The 24,587-nt window shown below is 48.0% G+C and overlaps 1 long non-coding RNA gene across 1 annotated transcript in view; it reads right to left on the bottom strand.

Moving 5' to 3' along the window:
* LOC147111372 (uncharacterized) overlaps nucleotides 1–15,266 on the bottom strand; it is a 104,182-nt gene extending 88,916 nt beyond the window's left edge. Inside the window, exons 1-2 of the long non-coding RNA XR_015080093.1 lie at nucleotides 13,598–15,266; nucleotides 12,793–12,848 (exon numbers count right to left, since the gene is read on the bottom strand). This is a non-coding gene — a long non-coding RNA (uncharacterized LOC147111372). The remainder of the gene's footprint in view (nucleotides 1–12,792; nucleotides 12,849–13,597) is intronic.
* Between the last annotated feature and the right edge of the window lie 9,321 nt (nucleotides 15,267–24,587).

The raw sequence follows: 24,587 nt of genomic DNA on the forward strand, positions 1-24,587 counted from the left end.
ACCCACCAGGCCAGGTATAAAGGTGAGCGACTGGCTGGTATTCCTCCTGCTTGGATCGGATCACCCACGAGAGTGGGCTCTGTTATTTAGTCAATAAAAACCTTTAGTCACCTTCGTAACTCTTCGCCTTTTATTGGAGGAATTGATAGGTATATCAATTTTATTGACTAAATTTAATGATGTCCAACAACGAGTCACAACCGGCGGAGGAGCCACCAGCGCAGCTCCCAGGAGCACAGCCACACCAGCCAGCTTGGCTGCGAGCCCTCAGACCGCCGTACCTGGACCTGAACCCACGAGCAGCAAACTCAGCCGCAGACTTTAAACACTGGCTGGTCTGCTTCGAATCATACCTGAGAGAATCCAGCGTCCCTCAGGCATCCAAACTAAGTGTCCTGCAGGCACAACTGAGCCCGAGAGTATACACTCTCATCGAGGACATGACTACCTACGAGACCGCCATCAACCTGCTGAAACAGAAGTACCGGACCCCGGTAAACTACATGTACGCTAGGCACCTCCTAAGATCACGGCCGCAACAGCCAGGAGAATCAGTAGCCGAATTCTCACAGGCGCTATATGCACTCGCCAGGAACTGTGAGTTTAAATCGGTGTCGGCAGCCGAAAATACTGAAGATAATATCCGCGACGCATTCCTGAAAGGCCTACGGTCCGAGTACTCACGGCAAAGACTGCTGGAAGCTAAAGACCTCAGCATGGAAAAAGCTGAAGCCCTCGCTATCTCCCTGGAAGTGGCCCACCAAGATCAGGAAGCATTCACCAGGTACTGCTCGCGACCCTGGGACTCGGGCCCGACCCCTACCACAGCACCCTTCCCAGCGCCGCCCCCGGGACCTACCTCTGCGTCGGCGTCCCGGACCCGACCGGCCCCGCCACCCCCGGCACCGGCCCCGACATCGGGCATCCGCGATCGGGCCGCCGGCTGTTTTTTTTGTGGCCAGGAGAAGCACCCGAGGTCGCGCTGCCCAGCCAAGAACTCCATATGTAAAACCTGCCTGAAGAAAGGCCACTTCTCCAAGGCCTGCAGGAGCGGATCCTCAGAGGCCAGCAGTGCCGCATGCGAACTATGGGGGCGGCCATCTTCGTTTAGGGCAACTGAGGCCAGCATCCCCACACATGAGTCATGGGGGCGGCCATCTTTGTTTAGGGCAACTGAGGCCAGCATCCCCACACATGAGTCATGGGGGCGGCCATCTTTGATTAAGGCAACCGACCCCAATAGTGCCTCATGGGGCCCTACCTCGTGGGAGACGCCATTTTACTCACCACGCCCGACCGCCTCGCCCGCAGATGACAACGACTCGCTCGGCTACACACTAGCTTCCGTCACCCTGGACCAAGCCCGCCCGCACCATCTGTCCAAGTCAATGATGGACATCAAAGTGAACGGCCACGCCACGACCTGCCTGTTCGACAGCGGAAGCACGGAGAGCTTCATCCACCCAGACACGGTGAGCCACTACTCCCTCTCTGTCCTACCAACGCGCAGCCGAATCTCGATGGCATCGAGGTCCCACGCCACGGACATCAGCGGCTACTGTGTCGTGACCCTGTCGGTTAAGGGCACGGAGTATAAAAACTTTAAACTCCTCGTCCTCCCCCATCTCTGCGCTGCCGTCCTACTAGGGCTGGACTTCCAATCCCACCTCCAAAGCGTAACCCTAGCATACGGTGGACCCCTCCCCCCACTCACAGTCAACAACCAGCAAACGTTAAACCGCCCACCGCGTAACACCTGCAGCCTCTCCACCCTCAAGGTCCCGCCACCCTCTCTGTTTGCTAACCTTACCCCTGACTGCAAACCCGTCGCTACCAAAAGCAGGCGGTATAGCGCCGGGGACAGAGCCTTCATTAGCTCTGAGGTGCGGCGCCTCCTGAAAGAGGGCATTATCGAGGGGAGCAGCAGCCCCTGGCGTGCCCAGGTCGTAGTCGTAAAGACCGGCGATAAAAACCGCCTGGTCATCGACTACAGCCAGACCATAAACAGATATACCCAGCTGGACGCATACCCCCTCCCCCGCATATCTGACATGGTCAATCAGATTGCACAGTATAAAGTATTCTCGACCATCGACCTGAAGTCGGCCTACCACCAACTCCCTATCCACCCTGAGGACCGCCAGTATACCGCCTTCGAGGCGAATGGGCGCCTATACCACTTCCTTAGGGTCCCCTTCGGTGTCACTAATGGGGTCTCGGTCTTCCAAAGGGAGATGGACCAGATGGTTGACCAGAACGAACTGCAGGCTACATTCCCCTACCTAGATAACGTCACTATCTGCGGCCGCGACCGGCAGGAACATGACGCGAATCTGGAGAAATTCCTCCGTACGGCCCAACGGCTGAACCTCACCTACAATAAGGAGAAATGCGTGTTTAACACCACGCGCCTTGCCATCCTCGGCTGCGTAGTGGAGAACGGAATCATCGGCCCCGACCCAGAAAGAATGCGCCCCCTCATGGAGCTACCCCTCCCCCACTGCCCTAAAGCACTTAGGAGAACCCTGGGGCTTTTCGCCTACTATGCCCAATGGGTACCCAATTACGCGGACAAAGCCAGACCCCTCCTGAAAGCCACTTCCTTCCCCCTCACGGAGGAGGCGTGCGCGGCCTTCTCCCTCATTAAGGGAGACATAGCCAAGGCCACGATGCACGCAGTGGACGAGTCCATCCCCTTTCAGGTGGAGAGCGACGCATCCGACTTCGCCTTAGCCGCCACCCTAAACCAGGAGGGGAGGCCAGTGGCCTTCTTCTCAAGGACCCTACAGGGCCCCGAGATCCGACATTCGTCGGTCGAGAAAGAGGCCCAGGCGATCGTGGAGGCAGTACGGCGCTGGAGGCACTACCTGGCAGGCAAACGATTTACCCTCCTCACCGACCAGCGTTCGGTGGCTTTCATGTTTAATAACAAGCTGAAGGGCAAAATCAAGAATGACAAGATTTTGAGATGGAGAATCGAGCTCTCCACCTACGATTATGAGATCTTGTACCGGCCAGGCAAGCTGAACGAATCCCCTGATGCCCTTTCACGAATGACATGCGCCAGCGCGCATATCGATAGGCTTCAGACCCTCCACGACCAGCTCTGCCACCCCGGAGTCACCAGACTCTACCATTTCATTAAGGCCCGCAACCTGACCTACTCCATCGAGGAGGTCAGGACCATGACCAGGAACTGCCAGACCTGTGCGGAGTGCAAACCGCACTTCTATAGGCCGGACCGAGCAAGCCTGATCAAGGCCACCCGCCCCTTCGAGCGCCTGAGCATCGACTTTAAGGGGCCCCTCCCGTCCTCTGACCGTAATGTGTACTTCCTCAACATCGTTGATGAGTACTCCCGTTTCCCCTTTGCCTTCCCCTGCCCCGACATGACCAGTAGCACGGTCATTAAGTGCCTGAATGCCCTCTTCGCCTTGTTCGGGTTCCCGAACTATATACACAGCGACCGGGGCTCCTCCTTCATGAGCGAGGAACTCCGGCAATTCCTCCTAGAGAGAGGTATTGCAGCAAGCAGGACCACCAGCTACAACCCCAGAGGTAACGGTCAGGTGGAAAGAGAGAACGCGACGGTATGGAAGGCCGTCCTCTTAGCCTTAAAGTCTAAGGGCCTCCCAACCTCCCGCTGGCAAGAAGTCCTCCCGACAGCGCTGCACTCCATCCGGTCATTACTTTGCACGGCCACTAACACCACCCCCCATGAACGAATGTTCGTTTTCCCCAGGAAGTCGACTACGGGAACCACTCTACCAACCTGGCTGACCGCCCCGGGGCCGGTCTGGCTGCGGAAACACGTGAGGACCCATAAAACGGACCCCCTGGTCGAGAGGGTGAACCTCCTGCACGCCAACCCCCAGTACGCCTACGTGGCGTACCCAGACGGGCGGGAGGACACTGTCTCCCTACGAGACCTCGCACCCTCAGCCGATCCGGAAACACCGCCACCACCCCCCCCAACCTCAGTCCAGGTAGACGGCATGCCGGAACCCCACGAGCCCTCGCCGACCACGCAAACACCAGCATCAACACCGGATAAGGCACCAGCACCGGATAAGGCAACACCACCGCTGCGGCGATCGGAGAGGCTTACGAAGCCTCCGGACAGACTGACCTACCAGAATTGGTAGTACACTTCACCCCGCCGGACTTAATTCTAAACAAGGGGTGAATGTGGTAAACCACGTTCACTATTGTATCACTGTTAGTAGTTAGCACTGTTCACCACTGTTCGTTATAACTGTATCACTGACCACTATTGTATCACGGTACGAGGTCGCCTCTTGCCACACTGCTATACCTGGGATGACCACTGCCGACTCCGCCTTGGCTCCACCCACCAGGCCAGGTATAAAGGTGAGCGACTGGCTGGTATTCCTCCTGCTTGGATCGGATCACCCACGAGAGTGGGCTCTGTTATTTAGTCAATAAAAACCTTTAGTCACCTTCGTAACTCTTCGCCTTTTATTGGAGGAATTGATAGGTATATCAAACGGAAAACGTGAATATTCGTCGATCATGGTGAGCAAATATGTGTTCCGAGTTGAAGAGGGCACTGGGCCCTTAAAATCGATGCTAAGTCGTTGCATCGGTTGGGTTGCATGTATGAGTATACCATCTGAGGGGCGGAAGAACTGAGGTTTTAATTCCGCACAAAGCCGGCATTCTGAGCATATTTTCTTTACATCTCCAGTGGAAAAAGGGAGATTCCGTGATCGTACGAAATGTAGCATGCGCGTAACGCCAGGATGACACAAACCATTGTGGACATCCATGAGAGTGGAGGATGACATAGTGGAGCAGAATGCCCGTGTGAGGGTGTCCGGGGCCACATTCTCCTTGCCAGGCCGATAGAGAATGGTATAACCAAAAGAGGCCAGTTCCATCCTCCAAAGTTGTATTTTATTATTCTTAATTTTGGTTCGTTTTCGATTATCGAGCATGAAGGCGACTGATCGTTGGTCCGTGATCAATGTAAAGTGCTGGCGAGCTAGAAAATGGTTCCACTTCCGTACTGCCTCTATGATGGCTGTGGCTTCTTTCTCAACCGGAGGATAATGTAGCTCGGCACCTTGTAAGGTCCTGGACATAAATGCTACAGGACGACCTTCCTGATTCAGAGTAGCCGAGATCACCACCTCCGAGGCATCACATTCAACCACGAAAGGGAGATTCTCATCGATGGAGTAAAGAGCCGCTTTCTCCAACTGTTTTTTGAGAAGGTTAAAGGCTGCAACAGCCGCTGTTCCCAGTGGAAATGATCTAGCATGCAGCAAGGGTTGGATTTTGTCCGAAAAATGAGGAATCCATTTAGCGTAGTATGCAAACAGACCGAGAGCCCGACGTAAAGAAGCCGGATTCTTAGGTGACGGGAGCTCTTGGAGCGGGCGAAGTCTTTCTGGGTCTGGCTTAATGATACCATTGCCTACGCAGTAGCCAAGGATGTTGATGGTCGGTTGCGACTCAACAGATTTGGATTCATTCAGGGTCAAATTACGGCGATGGAGGGCATCCCGAAATTTTTGGAGGTTGGAGTCGTGTTCCTGTTGATCGTGACCTGCAATGGTAATGTTATCAAGATAGGGAAAAGTGTCCCTTAGGTTTTCCTGCTTAACCAGGCCATCCATTGCCCGTTGAAAGACAGCCACTCCATTAGTAACCCCGAGTGGGAGGCGATGAAATTGGTACAGCCGTCCATTAGCCTCAAAGGCTGTGTACTGCTTATCTGAGACCTTCAAGGGTAACTGATGATAGGCACTTTTTAAATCGTAAGTTGAGAACACTTTGTATTCGGCCAGTTTATTAACCATATCATCAATGCGTGGCAATGGGTAGGCGTCCAAGTCGGTATATTGATTGATGGTTTGCGAATAATCGATGCATAGTCGCTGTTTGTGAGGTTTTAGAGGGTTCTTGACAATGACGACTTGAGCCCGCCAGGGCGACGAACATGGTTCAATGATATCCTCTGCTAGAAGTCGAGAGATTTCAGCCGCAATAAAAGATTGGTCTTCCTGATTAAAGCGCCGCGATTTCGTTATTATCGGTTGGCATTGAGGCGGAATACTGGCAAATAATGAGGGTTCATCAAGTGAAGCTGCTGATAATGCACAAAATGGTAATTTAGATGGTATATTAGAAATAGTAAGTCCGGGTTTGGATCCACCAAACTCAATGGTGAGTTTCTTATGCTGTTTTTGGAAGTCCAGCCCTAAGAGGAGATCACTACATAAGTCTTTGAGCACCGAAAGTCGGGTGGAGGGATACATACGACCATGAAGTGTCATATCAACAACACAAAAGCCGGAGATTCTGGTATTAAGTGATGACTGGGCCATCGCAATTGCCTGGTCCGATGGGAAGACATGTAGTTTCAATTTCGCAACAATCTGTTCCTTAATGAAACTATCAGTACTTCCTGAGTCAATTAAGGCATCTAAGGTATGCCCTTTAATTGACATTTTTGTGGCTGCCTGAGACAGGTTCTGTGGGCAAGCAGCTGTAATTGGTGTCGTTGCACAGAGAGTGGCTAAAACTCTCGGTGTGCTTCTTCGGGAGAGAGCTCGAGAGGAAGCTTGATAGGTCCTAGCTGGAGCATCTTGATAGGCCCTAATTGGGGCAGTTCGGTAGGTCTTAGCTGGATTGGCCCTCGTAGAGGCCCTTGATAGGCAAACTTTAGCAAAGTGTCCTTTTTTCCCGCAATAACTGCAGATTGCATTGCGAGCAGGGCAGGTTTTCCTAGGATGGAAAGCATCTCCACAAAAGAAGCATTCCTTCCTAGATTGCCAAGAGGCTGCTAAAGTGGGGTCGTCCTCCTCTTCTTCATCAGAATTATCAGAATTAGATTCCCCCATGATAGGGTTCACCTGAGACCGCTTGAATTGTCTGGTTGCAGCTACAGCAGCAGATCGAGATCTGGGCAGCTGATAGAGGTCTGCATTTCTCTTTGCCAAATCCAGTGAACAAGCTAGGTCAAAAGCTTTTTGTAGCTCAAGTGTTTTACTTTCTAGTAGACGCTGGCGTATAAATGGAGAGGCAATCCCGCAGATGAAAGCATCACGAATCATTTCTTGGCGGTACAGCTCAGCTGAGGCTGCCTGAAAGTTACAATCTACGCTGAGCCTGCGAAGTTCTTGCAGGAATTCGTCAATTGATTCCCCTGGCCCTTGTCGAGCTGTGGCCAGTAGATGTCTAGCATAGACCTCATTTGGGGTCTTCGCATACAGTTTCTTAAGTGCCCGAATCACCTCTTCGTAATTATCCCAGTCATCAACATATTCGAACACTTTTGGGGTCACATAATTGACAAGTATCTTCAATTTAGCAGGAGCATCCGCTTTACATTCATCCAGAAAATTCTCAAAACTACGATACCAATGCTTCCATACCCTGCCAGCTGCTGGTGTATTCGGGTCCAAGTCCAGACGAATAGGTCTAAGGATTTTCTCCATGATGGGTGGTTCCCTGGATCCTTAACTTCCGAGTTTGTCTGAAGGTCTAGCATTTGTCAGTGTAAATATTAAGTTACTTAAATTGATGTAAGAAAAAGGAGACTTACCATCAAGTAACTTTAAAGTAAGCTTTAAGTAACTTATAAACACACTATATACACAAGAGAGGTCTTTACCATGCCTCTGGTAGAAGCCTCTTACAATACTGAACAGACCAGTATTTATACCAGTCCAACAGGAAGTGACATATGACAGGAAGTGAGGTATGTACACAGTTCATAGTTCACAGGAAGTGATGACATAACTTCCCGGAAGTTAGCATTTTTATCACAGACAGTTTCCTAGAAGTAAAGGGAATTAAGGGTTACGGGGAGCGGGCAGGAATTTGGACATGAGTCTAGGTTCGGATCGGTCATGGCCCTGTGGGTAGCGGAGCGGGCCCAGGGGCCGTGTAGCCTGATCCTGCTCCTAGTTCGTGTGTCTAATTCTGTTAGATTCAGGAGATGGTTCTGTGATAGTAGATTGGCGGTTAGGATCAGATCAGCCATGATCTTATTGAATGGCGGAGCAGGCTCGAGGGGCCGATTGGCCTACTCCTGCTCCTATTTCTTATGTTCTTATGTTAACCATGCCTAGTACTGTCTCTAGCTCTGCGCGGTTCTTCGGCGGCTCCATCTTCTTGATGGCGCAGATTTTCTCTGGATCCGGCTTAATGCCATCAGTTGAGAGGCGATGCCCGAAATAACTGATCTCGGTGGATCCGATTATGCTTTTCTCGGGGTTGAGCCGGATACCTTTCTCCCGTGATCTTTGTAGCATCGCACGGAGGTTCCGGTCATGTTCTTCTCTATTCCTGCCATAGATGAGGATGTCGTCTACGATTGCGACTACTCCGTCGAGGCCTTCATAGGTTTCGTCGATCTTCCACTGGAATTCATCCTGAGCTGAGATAAGACCAAATGGTAAACGCGGAAATCGGTAGCGTCCAAATGGTGTGTTGAACGCTGTTAACTTAGATGACTCTTCCGTGAGCTTGATAGTCCAGTATCCTGATCGTGCGTCCATTACACTGAAGTAACGTGCTCCCTGTGATGTCATCTAACGTTGGTAGAGGGTAGTGAGGGCGTTTGATAGCCTTGTTCAAATCTCTGGGGTCGAGACAGACTCTGAGCTTGCCTGTACGTGGTTTCTCAAACACTACTAACGTGTTGACCCACTCTGTCGGTTCTGTTTCCCGGACGATGATTTCTGTATTCTCCATGCTCTGCAGCTCCTCTTTCAGGCGACTACATAGAGCAAGGGGTATCCTTCTCAGTGGGCAAACCACAGGGGTTGCTGCTGGGTCAAGGTGAATAGTGCATTCACCTGGGAATAGTCCGATTCCTTTGAAAACGTCAGCAAACTCCTCCATGACTGTCTGCTTATCAACTGGTGCTGTCAATGATAGTACTAGCTTGACGAGGTCCATGTCTAAACATGCCTTTAGACCTAGCACTGGAGGTGCTCGAGTGTCAACAATGTAAAGTCCAACATCATGTCACTTTCTTTGTACTTGCATTTCATCACGCATGTGCCTTTTACAATGAGCTGCTCCCCCCCATAGCTGGTCAGTCTGCATGAGGTGGGCTGTAGCTCACACTCATCCTTCAAGCTGTGATACTCACTCAGAGGAATTACATTAACCCGAGATCCAGTGTCTAGTTTAAACTTAAGCTCTTTGCCCTGTTTTCCTATCTCAATATCGGCATAGGCTTGCTCAGTCTCTGAAATCTGTTTTTTCTGTGACACAGAATCAATAAACAGTTCCTCTGCATTTGGCTCTCTATCTGGCATTTGGCTGTCACTCACTGTGTGTACTGCTCTTCTAAAAACAGTCCTGCAAACTTTAGCAAAGTGGTTCCGTTTACCACATTTAGTACATTGTCTTCCTTTGTCAGGGCAGTACTCCTTTTCTCCATGCCTGTTGTTTCCACAATATCCACAGTTTTTGAAGCGTTTTATGTTTGTGTCACCCATTTTTAGAACTCTCTCTGTTCTTTCTGTTCTGAAACACGCTCTCTGAGCGGTGTTCTTTGGTGTGTGTCTATTAACTGCGTGCACTGTCTGTTCACGCAAACTGCTCGTGGTGCCGGTTATGGTTTTCAACTGTGCTTGGGCTATCTCGTGCGATCTAGCTATGTCCATAGCTTTGTCCAGCGTTAGCCCGGACCCAACATTCAAAAGTTTCTCTCTCACTTTAGCTGAATGTATTCCAAACACGATGCGGTCTCTGACCATCTCATCTTTATTTGCATATTCACAGACTTTTACCAGCAGTTTTAACTCAGTCACGAACTGTTCAAACAACTCACCAGCTCCTTGTATTTTCTTCTGAAGCTTGTACCTAGCAAATATCATATTTGTCTTGGGCATCACATATGACTCAAAACGGTCAAAATAACTTTTCAGTACCTTTGCTTCATCTGCGGCGAGAGACCATGTGTTAAAAATGTCTCTCCCTTTTTCTCCGATCCACAGGAGTAGGTAGCTGCATCTTTCTTCCTCCCCTTTGCTTTTCAACGGGCCTGAGAACATCAACTCCACGTGTTGCTTGAACTTGCGCCATTCTCTGTGTAAGTTCAAAGATTCCCAATTCATTTGAGGTAAGGGAGCTCCAACGATGTGCACATTTCAAATCCCTGTTCTGACACCATGTCTTGTTTTGCACACTTTGTACAAAAATAATAAATTGCAGGACAACGGAGTATTACAGTTTAAACTCTTTTATGAAGCATCAGGTCTGTGATTTCAAACATACAGCCCAGTGTGTACAAGATGGAGTTAGGACCCCTGGGTCTTCAAAACAATAGCAGTCCTTACAGATGCCTGCAGGCCAATGACAACTCAGCATGTGATCACGTGAATATAATAGGTATTCCTTACAGATGTCTGCGGGCCAATGATAATTCAGTATGCAAATGTTACACTCCCTTATCTATTCTACCAGTCACATCCTCAAAAAATTCCAGTAGATTAGTCAAGCACGATTTACCCTTTGTAAATCCATGTTGACTTTGTCCGATCCTGTCACTGTTTTCCAAGTGCTCTGCTATTACATCTTTTATAATGGACTCTAGCGGTTTCCCCATTACCGATGTCAGGCTTACCAGTCTGTAATTCCCCATTTTCTCTCCACCACTTTTTTAAAATAGTCTTTTTTAAATTGCCTGAAAGTCCACAGGCTACAACTGAGAGTTCAAATTCCACCACAGGCCTGAGCAAATAATCTAAGCCAACACTTCACGGTAGTTCTGAGGGAGTGCTGTATTGCCGGTGACAAGTAGTTAAACCAAGCTGGCTGCTCAGGTGGACATGACGCTATTCAACAAGTGTGCTGGCCACACTGCCCTCAACTAATGAGACGTGTGGAGGAGCCTCACCTGCAGTTCAGTGTATATTAAAGATCTGATACCCTTGCAGCAAACGGCTGCCCCATCTGGCTACATAACAGTTACTGTACTTCAAAGTAATTCAATGTAAAATGAAAATTAAAGACTTGCATTTATATAGCACCTTTCACAACCTCAGGACGTTCCAAAGCACTTTACAGCCAATGAAGTGCAGTTACCGTTATAAAGTAGGGAAATGCAACAGCCAATTTGCACACAGCAAGATCCAAAAACAGTAACGAGACAAATGACCAGATAATCTGTTTCAGTGAAGTTGGTTGAGGGAAAAATATTGGCCCCAGGACATCAGGGAGAACTCCCCTGCTCTTCTTCCAATAGGCCTCGGTTTAACGTTGCATCTGAAAGACGGCACCTCTGACAGTGCGGCACTCCCTCAGTACTGCACGAGAGTGTAGGCCTGGATTATGTGCTCAAGTCTCTGAAGTGGGACTTCAACTTATGACCTTGTGACTCAGAGGTGAGAGTGCTACCCACTGAGCCACGGCTGACACATTGGACGCGATTTTCCCTAGCTCGGCGGATTCGTGGCAGGCGATGTCGGTGGTGGGTTGCGGCCCCGCTGCTGGCTCCATGCCAGCCTACAACTTGACTTTCCCCTGATTGGGCTTGTTAAGCCCGCCCAGCGAGTTTCCCGGCCAATTGAAGGAAGCGGGTCTGATGACATCACTTGATGACGCGACATCAGCCGGTTTCCTTAAAGGGACCATGTGCAAATTTACTTTGGCATTTGTGCTGTCAGTGTTCTACAGCATTGAGGTGCTGCAAACACTAACAATCACTGCACAAAGGTGCACAGCTGCACCCAGGCTCTCCCATGGCTCCCTCCATATGCTTATGCAGGGAGTCAGAGCACGGAGGGAGGTTCTCTTCCCTTCCAATCAGCGGAAGAGACCTCCCCAGGACACCATCGCAGCCTGGTTGCACATTACACAGGAGGACACAAGCAGGGATGTGGTCAGGAGGACCAGGCGGCAGTGGCACAAACCTTTCAATGATCTCAGTAGATCACGAAACGTTACTGCAAAGCCACACTCGACCTCATCCTGCTGTGCCACTCATCACATCCCCATCACTCTGCCTTCCCTACCCTAATCCTGCACATCCTTACTCACACCAACTTATCTTGCACCTCCACCCATCCCTCTCTATCTACATTATCACTTCCCCATTTCACTAGCCACCCCTCACACTCACCCTCATCCTAGTCCAATTAACAACACACAAGAGTAGGCACTTGTGTGTTTTAGCCGATGTTCATGTGAAGTTTCTGTTAATTTGCTGTCAAACATTGAAATCTTTATTTTCAACACTTTGCATTCTTGGACAGATTTGTGTGCACCTTTGGAAGTGGCTTAGTGAGTTGCAGTGAATGGTGAGACATAATGGTGATGAGTGTGAAAGGAATAGTTTGGGCATTGTAGGGATGCTTTATGGTGTTGGTGTGGGGTGGTGCCAACCTGGCACATCATGTGGCAGTCAGGGTGTACAGCATCAAGTGAAGTAAATGTGGCCATAGTGAGGCCATCCCTGGCATCCTGAGCAACAACGTGGTCAGGTGCTGATGCCCTGTGTCCTGTGCAGCAGGTGATTGCGGAGAAGGTTGGTGTGGTTGTTGGTGCTGCTGGTGTGCCTGGTGATGCTGGCTGATCGTGGTCAGATTCTGAGGACCAAGGTGAGAGAGTATAAAGTACACCCATGCTGATGGAATAGATGGCAGGCTGGATGGAGACTTGTGTAAAGACTTGCAGCATTCTGAATCTGTAGTGGAAATGCAGTTTAGAGAAGCTAGTGGTTAAGGGAACATTTCTAAATCAGCTGGGAGCTTTGACTTGACATTTGAAGCTGTCAACTCATTAGCTGATTCAATGGACACTGACCTCCCGCCTCAGCTTCACAGACGAGGTCTAGGCACAGCAGGAAATCGGTGGGCGACCTGTCAAATTCAAAAAGCGGAGAAAAAAAGCATCGTTAAGTGGTTGTAAACAAGCCACTAATGATTTGAATTGGGTCCCCCACCGCTGCCTGTTGGATTTGCTCAGCACTGGCAGACCCAACATCGGGAAATGCAGGTGGGCGCGTTTTGACAGCGGGTTCCCGACCCACTGTCAATCATTTTCAATTTCACAGCTGACCCGCCACCTATCCCGTCTGCTGAGCACCGGCAAAATCACTGCCTTTGTGTTTGAAGTACTTTGAGATGTTCCTGAGGGAAATAATAAGGCGTTATATAAATGCAACCCTTTGTCAGCTTTTACAGGCTAACCCTGAAAATGAGCAGAGGCGGATCTGCCTGCTCTCAGCTCACAGACAATAACCGCCATCAACTATCTTTTGGAAAGCTAAATTTAGCTCCCAAAAGATCACAGCACAATACCAAAACACGTCTCCACTTTGCAAATATTTCCAATGCTCCCCCTCCCCCTCGGCTCCTGCAGTTCCTCAGATCAGAAAGCCTGGGATCAACTGCAGTCCCTGTCAAAATACAAAATACAAAATACAAAATACAAAATACAAAATACAAAATACAATGCCAGATTAGCAGCTAACTTGGTAAGACACATCTAAACAACTACTTTTAAAAACCTAGAAGCTGTAAATCATTAAAAGTTCATTTTCTCCCTTGTTTGGGCAGTCCTGGAACCAGCAATTAAGCTAAGTTGTTAGACCGTGCCTTGTACTTACAGAGTGATGTTCAGCAGAACGGGTCTGTCCTCCCGTAAACAGAGGCTGCACAACATTATTGGAACTCATCTCCCACAGAGCAGGGAACAGGCTGGATTATTCCCAGACTCGACACTAAATCTCCCTCCTTGGCTATTCTCGATTTTAAATTTAGCTCGCTGCCACTGTCAGAATGCAGAGATCACTTACCTTCTGATTACAGAACTAGGAGAGACCACGAGCTTATCCCATCTATCAGGGGAGGGTCATGGAATGAAAAATTACAAAAATAGGTCCAGTCTATTTATTTAGTTTATAGATAATAAACTAATGAGGAGGGTACAACAGTTTCAAAGGTTAACTGTGGTGATAATAATTTGAGATTAATACTTAACCTGAACATAAAGGAAGACTATACACTCCGCTCTGACACTTAACGCTTCAATGGCCTGGATTTAGCGGTCAGTATGGTGCCACACCTCCTTTGAAATCCACCGCAAGTTCGGCCTTTCAGCATGCGCTTGTGCGAAATCCGGAACTTGCGGTCTGTCAACGTACGTGTTGACAGGCCATCCAAGTGGGCCACGAAAAAGCAATTGCTGGCACAGAGTTGGGTTATTTGCCCACAGACTGGCCAGTAATTGTGCACGGAAATTTTACGGTTGAATCAAACAGACGCAGGGCCTGTTTGCATCAGCGTAAGGGGATAGCTCAGGCATGATTGAAACATTTTCATATCGGATATTATACAAATACACTATGTCAAATGAGTTTTTGCAAATATTGGCCCAGATTAGAGTTTTAATGATGTTGAAAATGATCAAAAAATTAAATTTTTAGTGAGGTTGGTGGAATGAAGCTAACTACGAATAAAATTCCAATTCTGTAAACTGTAATTAGATCAGATTTCAGAATTCCATGACATCTCATTACGGGATTCCCTTCGGAAATGACTAAAATCGAATTCTGTTTTCTGATTAGAATACCAGGCCCACGTGATCTCAGGTATGCATCCGCACCGCCTGCATCACTAGGATCCGTGGGCCATTATACTGCCCTCCACCTCGAGGCCGGAGACCGCAAGTTTTCACAGCCTCGCCGCCATCAGGTAGGTGTGTAATTCTTTCGCGGGTCAGAGGTGTACTTCAGAGGTCAGAGGTGTACTTCAGAGGTACACCTTGATATATATTAATGACTTGGATGTGGGTGTACAGGGCATAATTTCAAAATTTGCAGATGACACAAAACTTGGAAGTATAGTGAACAGTGAGGAGGATAGTGATAGACTTCAAGAGGACAGAGACAGGCTGGTGAAATGGACAGACACGTGGCAGATGAAATTTAATGCAGAAAAGTGTGAAGTGATACATTTTAGTAGAATGAGGAGAGGAAATATAAACTAAAGGGTACAATCCTAAAGGAGGTGCATGAACAGAGACCTGGGGGTATGTGTGCACAAATCATTGAAGGTGGCAGGGCAGGTTGAGAAAGCAGTTAAAAAAAGCTTACGGGATCCTGGGCTTCAGGAATAGAGGTATGGAGTACAAAAGTGTGGAAATTATGCTGAACCTGTACAAACACTGGTTCGGCCTCAGCTGGAGAATTGTGTCCAATTCTGGGCACCGCACTTTAGGAAGGATGTGAAGGCCTTGGAGAGGGTGCGGAGGAGACTTACTGGAATGGTTCCAGGGATGAGGGACTTCAGTTACGTGGATAGACTGGAGAAGCTGGGGTTGTATTCCTTAGAGCAGAGAAGATTGAGAGGAGATTTGATAGAGGTGTTCAAACCCAGAGGACACAGGTTTAAGGTGATTGGCAAAAGAACCAAAGGCGACGTAAGAAAAAACTTTTTTACTCAGTGAGTGGCTAGGATCTGGAATGCACTGCCTGAAAGGGTGGGGGGGCAGACTCAATCACGGTTTTCAAAAGGGAATTGGATAAGTACCTGAAAGAAAAACATTTGCAGGGCTACGGGGAAAGGGCGGGGCAGTGGGACTGGCTGAAGTGCTCTTGCAGAGAGCCGGCACGGGCTCGACGGGCCGAATGGCCTCCTTCTGTGCTGTAACCATTCTATGATAGTTGAAAAGGAAAAATTAGCTGGGCCATGTGGAAGGAGCAGGGAAGGAATAATCGGTAGCTCTTTCAGAGAGCTGACACAGCTGTGATGGGCCAAACCCCTTCTGGGCTGTATGATTCTATAACTATAACCTCTCATTCCCTATACTATTCCAGTAAATCTTCACTATACTCTTTCCATGGCTCCAATATCCTTCCTATAATAGAACCTAGGTTAGATCACACTTGGAGCACAGTGAACAGTTCTGGTCTCTATATTATAAAAAGAATAGAGACACTGGAGAAGGTGCAAAAAACATTTACTAGAATGATCCCAGAACTGAGAGTTTATACCCATCAGGAAAGATTGAACAGGCGGGGGCTCTTTTCTCTAGAAAAGCGAAGACTCAGGGGTGACCCGATCGAGGTCTTTAAGATTATGAAAGGGTTTGATAGGATAGATGTAAAGATGTTTCCACTTGCGGGCGAGACCAGAACTAGGGGCCATAAATTTAAGATAGTCACTAATAAATCCAATAGGGAACTCAAAGAAAGTTATTTACCCAGGGAGTGGTGAGAATGTGGAACTCGCTACCACAGGGAGTGGTTGAGTCAAATAGCAAAGATGTATTTAAGGGGAAGCTGGATAAACACACGAGGGAGAAAGGAATAGAAGGATACGGTGTTAGGGTGAGATGTGGAGGGGTGGGAGGAGGCTCGTGTGGAGCATAAACACCGGCACAGACCAGTGGGGCCGAATGGCCTGTTCTGTGCTGTAAATACTTTGTAGTACTTTGTAATAATGGGATATACGCCATATTCTAGTTGTGGTCTAATCAACATCTTGTACAAATTCAACATCATTTACTTGCTTTTATTTTCAATGTTCCGATGTTTAAAACCCAGAATCCCCTCTGCCTGTTTATGGCCTTTTCCACTAACACTGCCTTCTTTAAAGATCTACGTATTTGCAGCCCTCAATCTCTCTGTTCCTCCCCTCTGTTAAGAATCTGGCTGTTTAAGGTATACCTCCTCTCACTGTTCTTTTCCCAAGGTTACCCAATGGACTGGGTGGGTTCCCTCACATCAAAGGAGCACGGCTTCTCATGAAAACAACAGTTCACTTTGTTCTTTTACCTAAATGAAACGAGTAATTCAAACTTTGCTATATTAACTATTAAACATTTTAAAATCCATTTGACTTTATGAAAATAGAATCGTTAATGTTTTAAACACAAAAAGCTTTCTGGTTAACCATCAAATGTCAGCTTAGCTCATGAGCAGCATTCGTGCCTTTGAGTCAAAAGCATGTGGGTTCAAACCTCACTCAGGAGAGAGTGAGGGAGTAGTGAGCTGTCGGAAATGCCATCTTTCAGATGGGACATTAAACCAAGGCCCTGACATAAAAAATCCCATGGTTGTCCATATTTCCTGACCAACATGTGTTCCTCAACCAAAACCACCCAAACAGTTTAACGATCATTCATCTCACTGCTGCTTGTGGGATCTTGCTGTATATAGCTTGGCTGCTGTATTTGCCTACAAAATAACAGTGATTATAATTCAAAAGTAATTTGTTGACTGTCAAGTATTTTGTGAGATCCAGAGAATGTGAAAGGCACTATACAAATGCATGTGAAGCCTCCTTAGTTACATCGGATAATTCAGCACAGAAACAGGCCACTCAGCCCAACCAGCCCATGCTGGCAAAGTTGAAGCACAACAGGCCTGTTCTAATTCTCAAAACAAGTACATAAATTTCATTCTCATTTTCCATTTTGTACTGATCAAAGTTAATTTATTGTAAACCCAAAAGTAAAATGAACATAAAAACAGATTGACCGATCACCCGTTCTGAAACGTTAACTCTGTTTCTCTCTCCACAGATGCTGCCTGCCCTACTGAGTGTTTCCAGCATTTTCTGTTTCTATTTCAGATTTTCAGCATCAGCAGTATTTTACTTTTATTACAATTAACATATCAGTGGACCACAAACTACCCATACTCAACATTACATTAATTTTTCCTCTGTAAGAATTAGAAACCAGAATTGGTATTGTGTTGATAGATCAAGAAAAACAGGTTGTTTGATAGTACACAATAGGTTATATTTCAAAGCTTCACCCCTCCCAATGCAGAGTACAGTACTTAAGTAAACTTGAGCACTGTACTGTGACATACTCATGGAGCTACAACCGAGATAGACTTCATTGTGCTGGGTTGAGAAGACCATCCGTCCATCTAGTCTTTCCAGATAACTTTCATTTAGAACACTTATTAATAGCCTCGACCCAGTCAGGTGAACAGGAATTTGACTATTTCCTTTGGAAACTGTTTAAAGTTTTCTGTTCCTTCAGTCAATTTGTTTCATATATCAATCACCCTTTTCCTTACCTTGAATACTGCCTCCCTGTCTGGGGAAATTCCAACACCTCTCACACTCTGGAGAAGCTCGACATCTGATAAACAATTGATCATTCTCTTACCTCAACACTCCAACCGCTCTCGATCATAACCTGGTCTCTATTTTATTAATACTACTACGGTCAGGGCTCCTCGCCTCGAACTTCCTGGTTTGCTCTTTCTAAGCTCCAAATATGCTTTCTTACATTATTTCTCTTCAGGGTGTTGAAATCAGGATTGATCATGTGCCTCCGACTCTGGACTTCCAGTGGAACTGACCGAGTAATAAGTTGGGCCCCAATGAAGGAAACTGCGCCTATACAAGATACTCACATGTACAATTCCCTTTAAATCAAGAATGCCACTCAAAAAGTACTGCAAGTATGAATCTCACCTTTTCCAAATTGGCCACAGACCTTCCACGATGTCAGGCCAGCAATGCCACCAATGTCAGTGGCAGTAGCATCCCACGGCCGTGAGCAATGGCAGACCTGCGGTGAGGTTACCTGTGTATGGGGGCATTAATGTTCACTTCCTCCTGTAATAGTAGGTTTTAAAACTCGAGCTTGCTGACCCCTCATCATCACCTTTTGATCTGCCTAGTCGCTTGGTGGCTTCAGCCCTTCAACCAGATTTCACACTTATAAACACCAGATTCTCTAAAACAATATAAAGTGGTTTAAAAAAAGACAGTCAATGGAAAGAAAATAGTAATGATGTCTTAAAGACAAACCCAGACCCAAATGAAAAGCACACTGCTGAGTTTAGATCATTAAATCTACACAAACCAGGTGCTGTTTGAAGGTTCAGTTCTATAGAGCGCTCATCAGAAGAAGCTTCATATGAACAATTTTACTAAACTGTTTGGGATTGACAGCACTGCACTGGAACTACAAGGGCATCACAGCACATCACTTCAACCACAGGGAAGGAGAAAGCTGCAGAGAGAGAATTAGACTATTATAAAAATAAATAGGGGCACTGAGTGACTGAGTAAATTAACAAGATGGTCCTTCGAGCTCAGGAAATTGGGTATGAATCCGATTCAGACCAACACCGAGTATGGCAAAGAATCAATTTACCATGCAGACGTAGGCAGGAGTCGGCCATTCGGCCCCTCGGGCCTGCTCCGCTGTTCATAAGATCATAACTGATCTGATCTTGGCCTCAACTCCACTTCCCTGCCCGCTCCCCATAACGCTCGACTCCCTTATTGTTCAAAAATCTGTCTACCTCCACCTTAAATATATTCAATGACCCAACCTCCACAGCTCTCTGGGGAAGAGAATTCCACAGATTCACCACCCTCAGAGAAGAAATTCCTCCTCATTTCCGTTTTAAATGGGTGTCCCCTTATTCTGAAACTCTGCCCCCTAGTTCTAGATTCCCCCACGAGGGGAAACATCCTCTCAGCATCCACCCTGTCCACCCCCCTCAGAATCTTATATGTTTCAATAAGATCACCTCTCATTCTTCTAAACTCCAATGAGTATAGGCCCAACCTGCTCAACCTTTCCTCATAAGACAACCCTTCCATCCCAGGAATCAACCTCGTGAACCTTCTCTGAACTGCCCCCAATGCAAGTATATCCTTCCTTAAATAAGGAGACTAAAACTGTACGCAGTACTCCAGGTGTGGTCTCACCGACACCCTGTACAGTTGTAACAGGACTTCCCTACTTTTATTCTCCATTCCCTTTGCAATAAAGGCCAACACTCCATTTGCCTTCCTAATTACTTGCTGTACCTACATGCTAACTTTTTGTGATTCATGTACAAGGATCCCCAGATCCCCCTGTACCTCAGCATTTTGTAATCTCTCCCCATTTAAATAATAATTTGCTTTTTTATTTTTCCTACCAAAGTGGATAACCTCGCATTTTCCCACATTAAACTCCATCTGCCAGATTTTTGCCCACTCACTGAGCCTGTCTATATCCCTTTGGAGATTCTTTGTGTCCTCCTCACAATTTGCTTTCCCACCTATCTTTGTATCATCAGCAAATTTGGCTACATTACACTCGGTCCCTTCATCCAAGTCATTAATATAGATTGTAAATAGTTGAGGCCCCAGCACTGATCCCTGTGGCACCCCACTAGTTACCTGAAAATGACCCATTTATCCCAACTCTCTGTTTTCTGTTAGTTAGCCAATCCTCTATCCATGCTAATATATTACCCCCAACCCTGTGAGCTCTTATCTTGTGTAGTAACCTTTAATGTGGCACCTTATCGAATGCCTTCTGGAAATCCAAATACACAATGTCTACTGGTTCCCCTTTATCCACCCTGTTCATTACATCCTCAAAGAACTCCAGCAAATTTGTCAAACATGATTTCCCTCTCATAAAACCATGCTGACTCTGCTTGACTATATTAGGATTTTCTAAATGTCCTGCTACCACTTCCTTAATGATGGACATTTTCCCAATGACAGATGTTAGGCTAACTGGTCGATAGTTGCCTGCTTTCTGTCTCCCTCCTTTCTTAAATAAGGGCGTTACATTTGCGGTTTTCTAGTCCGCTGGGACCTCTCCAGAATCCAGGGAATTTTGGAAGATTACAACCAATGCATCCACTATCGCTGCAGCCACCTCTTTTAAGACTCTAGGATGCAGGCCATCGGGTCCAGGGGACTTGTCCACCTTTAGTCCCATTAGTTTGCCTAGTACGTTCTCTCTAGTGATAGTGATTGTTTTAAGTTCCCCCCCACCACCCCAATAGCCCCTTGATTATCCATTTTGGGATACTTTTAGTGTCTTCTACCGTGGAGACCGATACTAAATATTTGTTCAAAGTCTCCGCCATTTCCCCGTTTCCCATTAGAAACATAGGAAAATAGGAGCAGGAGTCGGCCATTCGGCCCTTCGAGCCTGCTCCGCCATTCAATATGATCATGGCTGATCCTCTATCTCAACACCATATTCCCGCTCTCTCCCCATACCCCCGGATGTCTTTTGTGTCTAGAAATCTATCTATCTCCTTCTTAAATATATTCAGTGACTTGGCCTCCACAGCCTTCTGTGGTAGAGAATTCCACAGGTTCACCACCCTCTGAGTGAAGAAATTTCTCCTCATCTCAGTCCTAAATGTCCTACCCCGTATCCTGAGACTGTGACTCCTCGTTCTAGACCCCACCAGCCAGGGGAAACATCCTCCCTGCATCCAGTCTGTCCAGCCCTGTCAGAATTTTATACGTTTCAATGAGATCCCCTCTCATTCTTCTAAACTCTAGTGAATACAGGCCTAGTCGACCCAATCTCTCCTCATACTGCCATCCCAGGTATCAGTCTGGTGAACCTTCGCTGCACTCCCTCTATGGCAAGTATACCCTTTCTTAGATAAGGAGACCAAAACTGCACACAGTACTCCAGGTGTGGTCTCACCAAGGCCCTGTACAACTAGTAAGGCATCCTTGCTCCTGTACTCAAATCCTCTTGCAATGAAGGCCAACATACTTATTAATTCCCCAGACTCATCCTCTAGAGGACCAGCGTTTACTTTAGCTACTCTCTTCCTTTTTATTTACCTGTAGAAGCTCTTACTGTCTGTTTTTATATTTCTTGCTAGCCTACTCTCATAAGCTATCTTCTCTATCATTTTTTTAGTCGTCCTTTGCTGCTTTTTAAAAATTTCCCAATCCTCTGGCCTTTCACTATTCTTCGCAACATTGTATGCTTTTGTTTTCAATTTGATTCCATCCTTTGCTTCCTTAGTTAGCCACGGATGGTTCATCCTTCTCTTAGAGTCTTTCTTTCTCACTGGAATATATCTTTGCTGAGAGTTATGAAATATCTCCTTAAATGTTTGCCACTGCTTTTCTACAGTCTTACCCTGTAATATATTTTCCCAGTCCACTTTAACCAAGTCTGCCTTCATACCTTTATAATTACCTTTGTTTAAGTTCAGGACACTAATTTAAGACCTCGCTTTCTCACCCTCAAACTGAATTTGAAATTCTACCATGTTATGATCACTCTTCCCAAGAAGATCCTTCACTTTATTAATCATTAATTAATCCAGCCTCTTTACACATTACCAGATCTAAAATAGTCTTCTCCCTGGTTGGTTCCACAACATATTGTTCCAAGAAACCATCCCATATACACTCTAAGAACTCTTCCTCAAGTCTACCTTTGCCAATTTGCTTTGTCCAATCAATGATGGAACTAAAGGACGGTGCTAACTGTTGATAGTTATGTGACGGAGAGAGGTCGTTCACCGGCTCCACCTGTGGGAGGGATTCACCTGCTCGTCCAATTTCGTGGCGCATCGGCGTGTTCACGTTTGATTGCACAACAGAGACGGAGGTTTGTCATGCGTTGAATATTGACATCTTTCGGAACAGGAGGAAGCCAATTAGCCCTCGTGTCTGTTCTGCCTTTCAATGAGATCATGGCTGATCTGCGACCTAACTCCATATACCCGCCTTTGGCCCATATCCCTTAATACCTTTGGTTAACAAAAACCTATCAATCTCAGATTTAAAATTAACAATTGATCTAGCATCAACTGCTGTTTGTGGAAGAGAGTTCCAAACTTCTACCACCCTTTGTGTGTAGAAGTGTTTCCTAATTTCACTCCTGAAAGGTCTGGCTCTAATTTTTAGACTCTGCCCCTAGTCCTAGACTCCCCAACCAGCGGAAATAGTTTCTCTCTATCTACCCTGTTCCCCTTAATATCGTGATATGACTTCAGATAGACAGGGTATATACGTATGATTTTTTTTTTTTTAAAGGCTTCTGGTAACTACATAGGAGAAGAAAAAAGTGTCTTGTCTCCATGATTGGAGGGATACCAATACACAAATCGTCCAGAGAAATGCGCCACTTCATGGAGAAGCACGTGGAGAAGATCATTGATAGCCAGGATAAAGGAGCTTTTTACCAATTCAATTAGTGGTCCCTTGAAGGACATGGTGAATGGGCAGTAAATTCCCAACTAGTGTCCCTCCGACACTACAAATGGTTATAAAAGGAATAGAGGGAGATGTTGACAAGGTGAGATGCAGTAGGGTGGGAGGAGGCTCATGTGAAGCATAAGCACCAACATGGACCAGTTGGGCCGAGTGGCCTGTTTCTGTGCTGTAAATACTATGTAATTCTATGTAAAAAAAAAAAAAAGATTTCCTGGCGAAAGACTGTTAGAGAAACAAGAGCAGATTATTTCATAAAGTGTGGAAAGTGCCATTTGGAATAGAACAAGTGTTATTCTTATCGTTCAGGCCCTCAGGCAGCATCAGAGAGGGAGACAACAATATTACAGGAAGCCCAGCTTCACCCTAATTGGGAACATATACCTTCCCTTAAAACAGGCTGTCCCTCTGCTCCAAAGGCCTCGATATTAGCCCCCCTACAATGGGTAGGAGAGGGCCGGGGGTGGGGGGGGGGGGTAAAGAGAGAAATATGTGTCCCCGACATGCCGCGCACACTGGCTTTTTTACAATGGTGGATATCGGGGCGTCTGAGTGTCCCGCCATGGAGAGGCAGGACACTTATTAACGTAATGAAAACGGTGCAATTGGGAGCCCATTTTAAAATTGACTGTTACTGCGCTGATTTCCCAGGGTCGGGAATAAAAGGGAGGCGGGAGCTGCCAGCTCCACAAGGCAAGTGTCTTTCACAGCACTCCTTGTGGGCCAGCAGGTGCAGCAGTGTTTCCCCCCCCCCACCCCGGCCTCCCCCAGCCCCGAGTGCCAACCTCTCTCCCCCCGCCTGGCCTCCCCCAGCCCCGAGTGCCAACCTCTCTCCCCCCGCCCGGCCTCCCCCAGCCCCGAGTGCCAACCTCTCTCCCCCCGCCCGGCCTCCTCCAGCCCCGAGTGCCAACCTCTCTCCCCCCGCCCGGCCTCCCCCAGCCCCGAGTGCCAACCTCTCTCCCCCCGCCCGGCCTCCCCCAGCCCCGAGTGCCAACCTCTCTCCCCCCTCCTGCCCCAGCCCCGAGTGCCAACCTCTCTCCCCCCTCCTCCCCCAGCCCCGAGTGCCAACCTCTCTCCCCCCGCCCGGCCTCCCCCAGCCCCGAGTGCCAACCTCTCTCCCCCCGCCCGGCCTCCCCCAGCCCCGAGTGCCAACCTCTCTCCCCCCACCCGGCCTCCCCCAGCCCCGAGTGCCAACCTCTCTCCCCCCGCCCGGCCTCCCCCAGCCCCGAGTGCCAACCTCTCTCCCCCCGCCCGGCCTCCCCCAGCCCCGAGTGCCAACCTCTCTCCCCCTGCCCGGCCTCCCCCAGCCCCGAGTGCCAACCACTCTCCCCCCGCCCGGCCTCCCCCAGCCCCGAGTGCCAACCTCTCTCCCCCCTCCTCCCCCAGCCCCGAGTGCCAACCTCTCTCCCCCCCGCCCGGCCTCCCCCAGCCCCGAGTGCCAACCTCTCTCCCCCCGCCCGGCCTCCCCCAGCCCCGAGTGCCAACCTCTCTCCCCCCGCCAGCCCTGAGTGCCAACCTCTCTCCCCCCCGCCCGGCCTCCCCCAGCCCCGAGTGCCAACCTCTCTCCCCCCGCCCGGCCTCCGCCAGCCCTGAGTGCCAACCTCTCTCCCCGCTCCTCCCCCAGCCCCGAGTGCCAAC

The sequence above is a fragment of the Somniosus microcephalus genome, chromosome 11 (genome assembly GCF_052327205.1).
Source record: "Somniosus microcephalus isolate GS21.2 chromosome 11, FLI_Smic_1.0, whole genome shotgun sequence".
In the NCBI taxonomy this organism is placed as follows: Eukaryota; Metazoa; Chordata; class Chondrichthyes; order Squaliformes; family Somniosidae; genus Somniosus; species Somniosus microcephalus.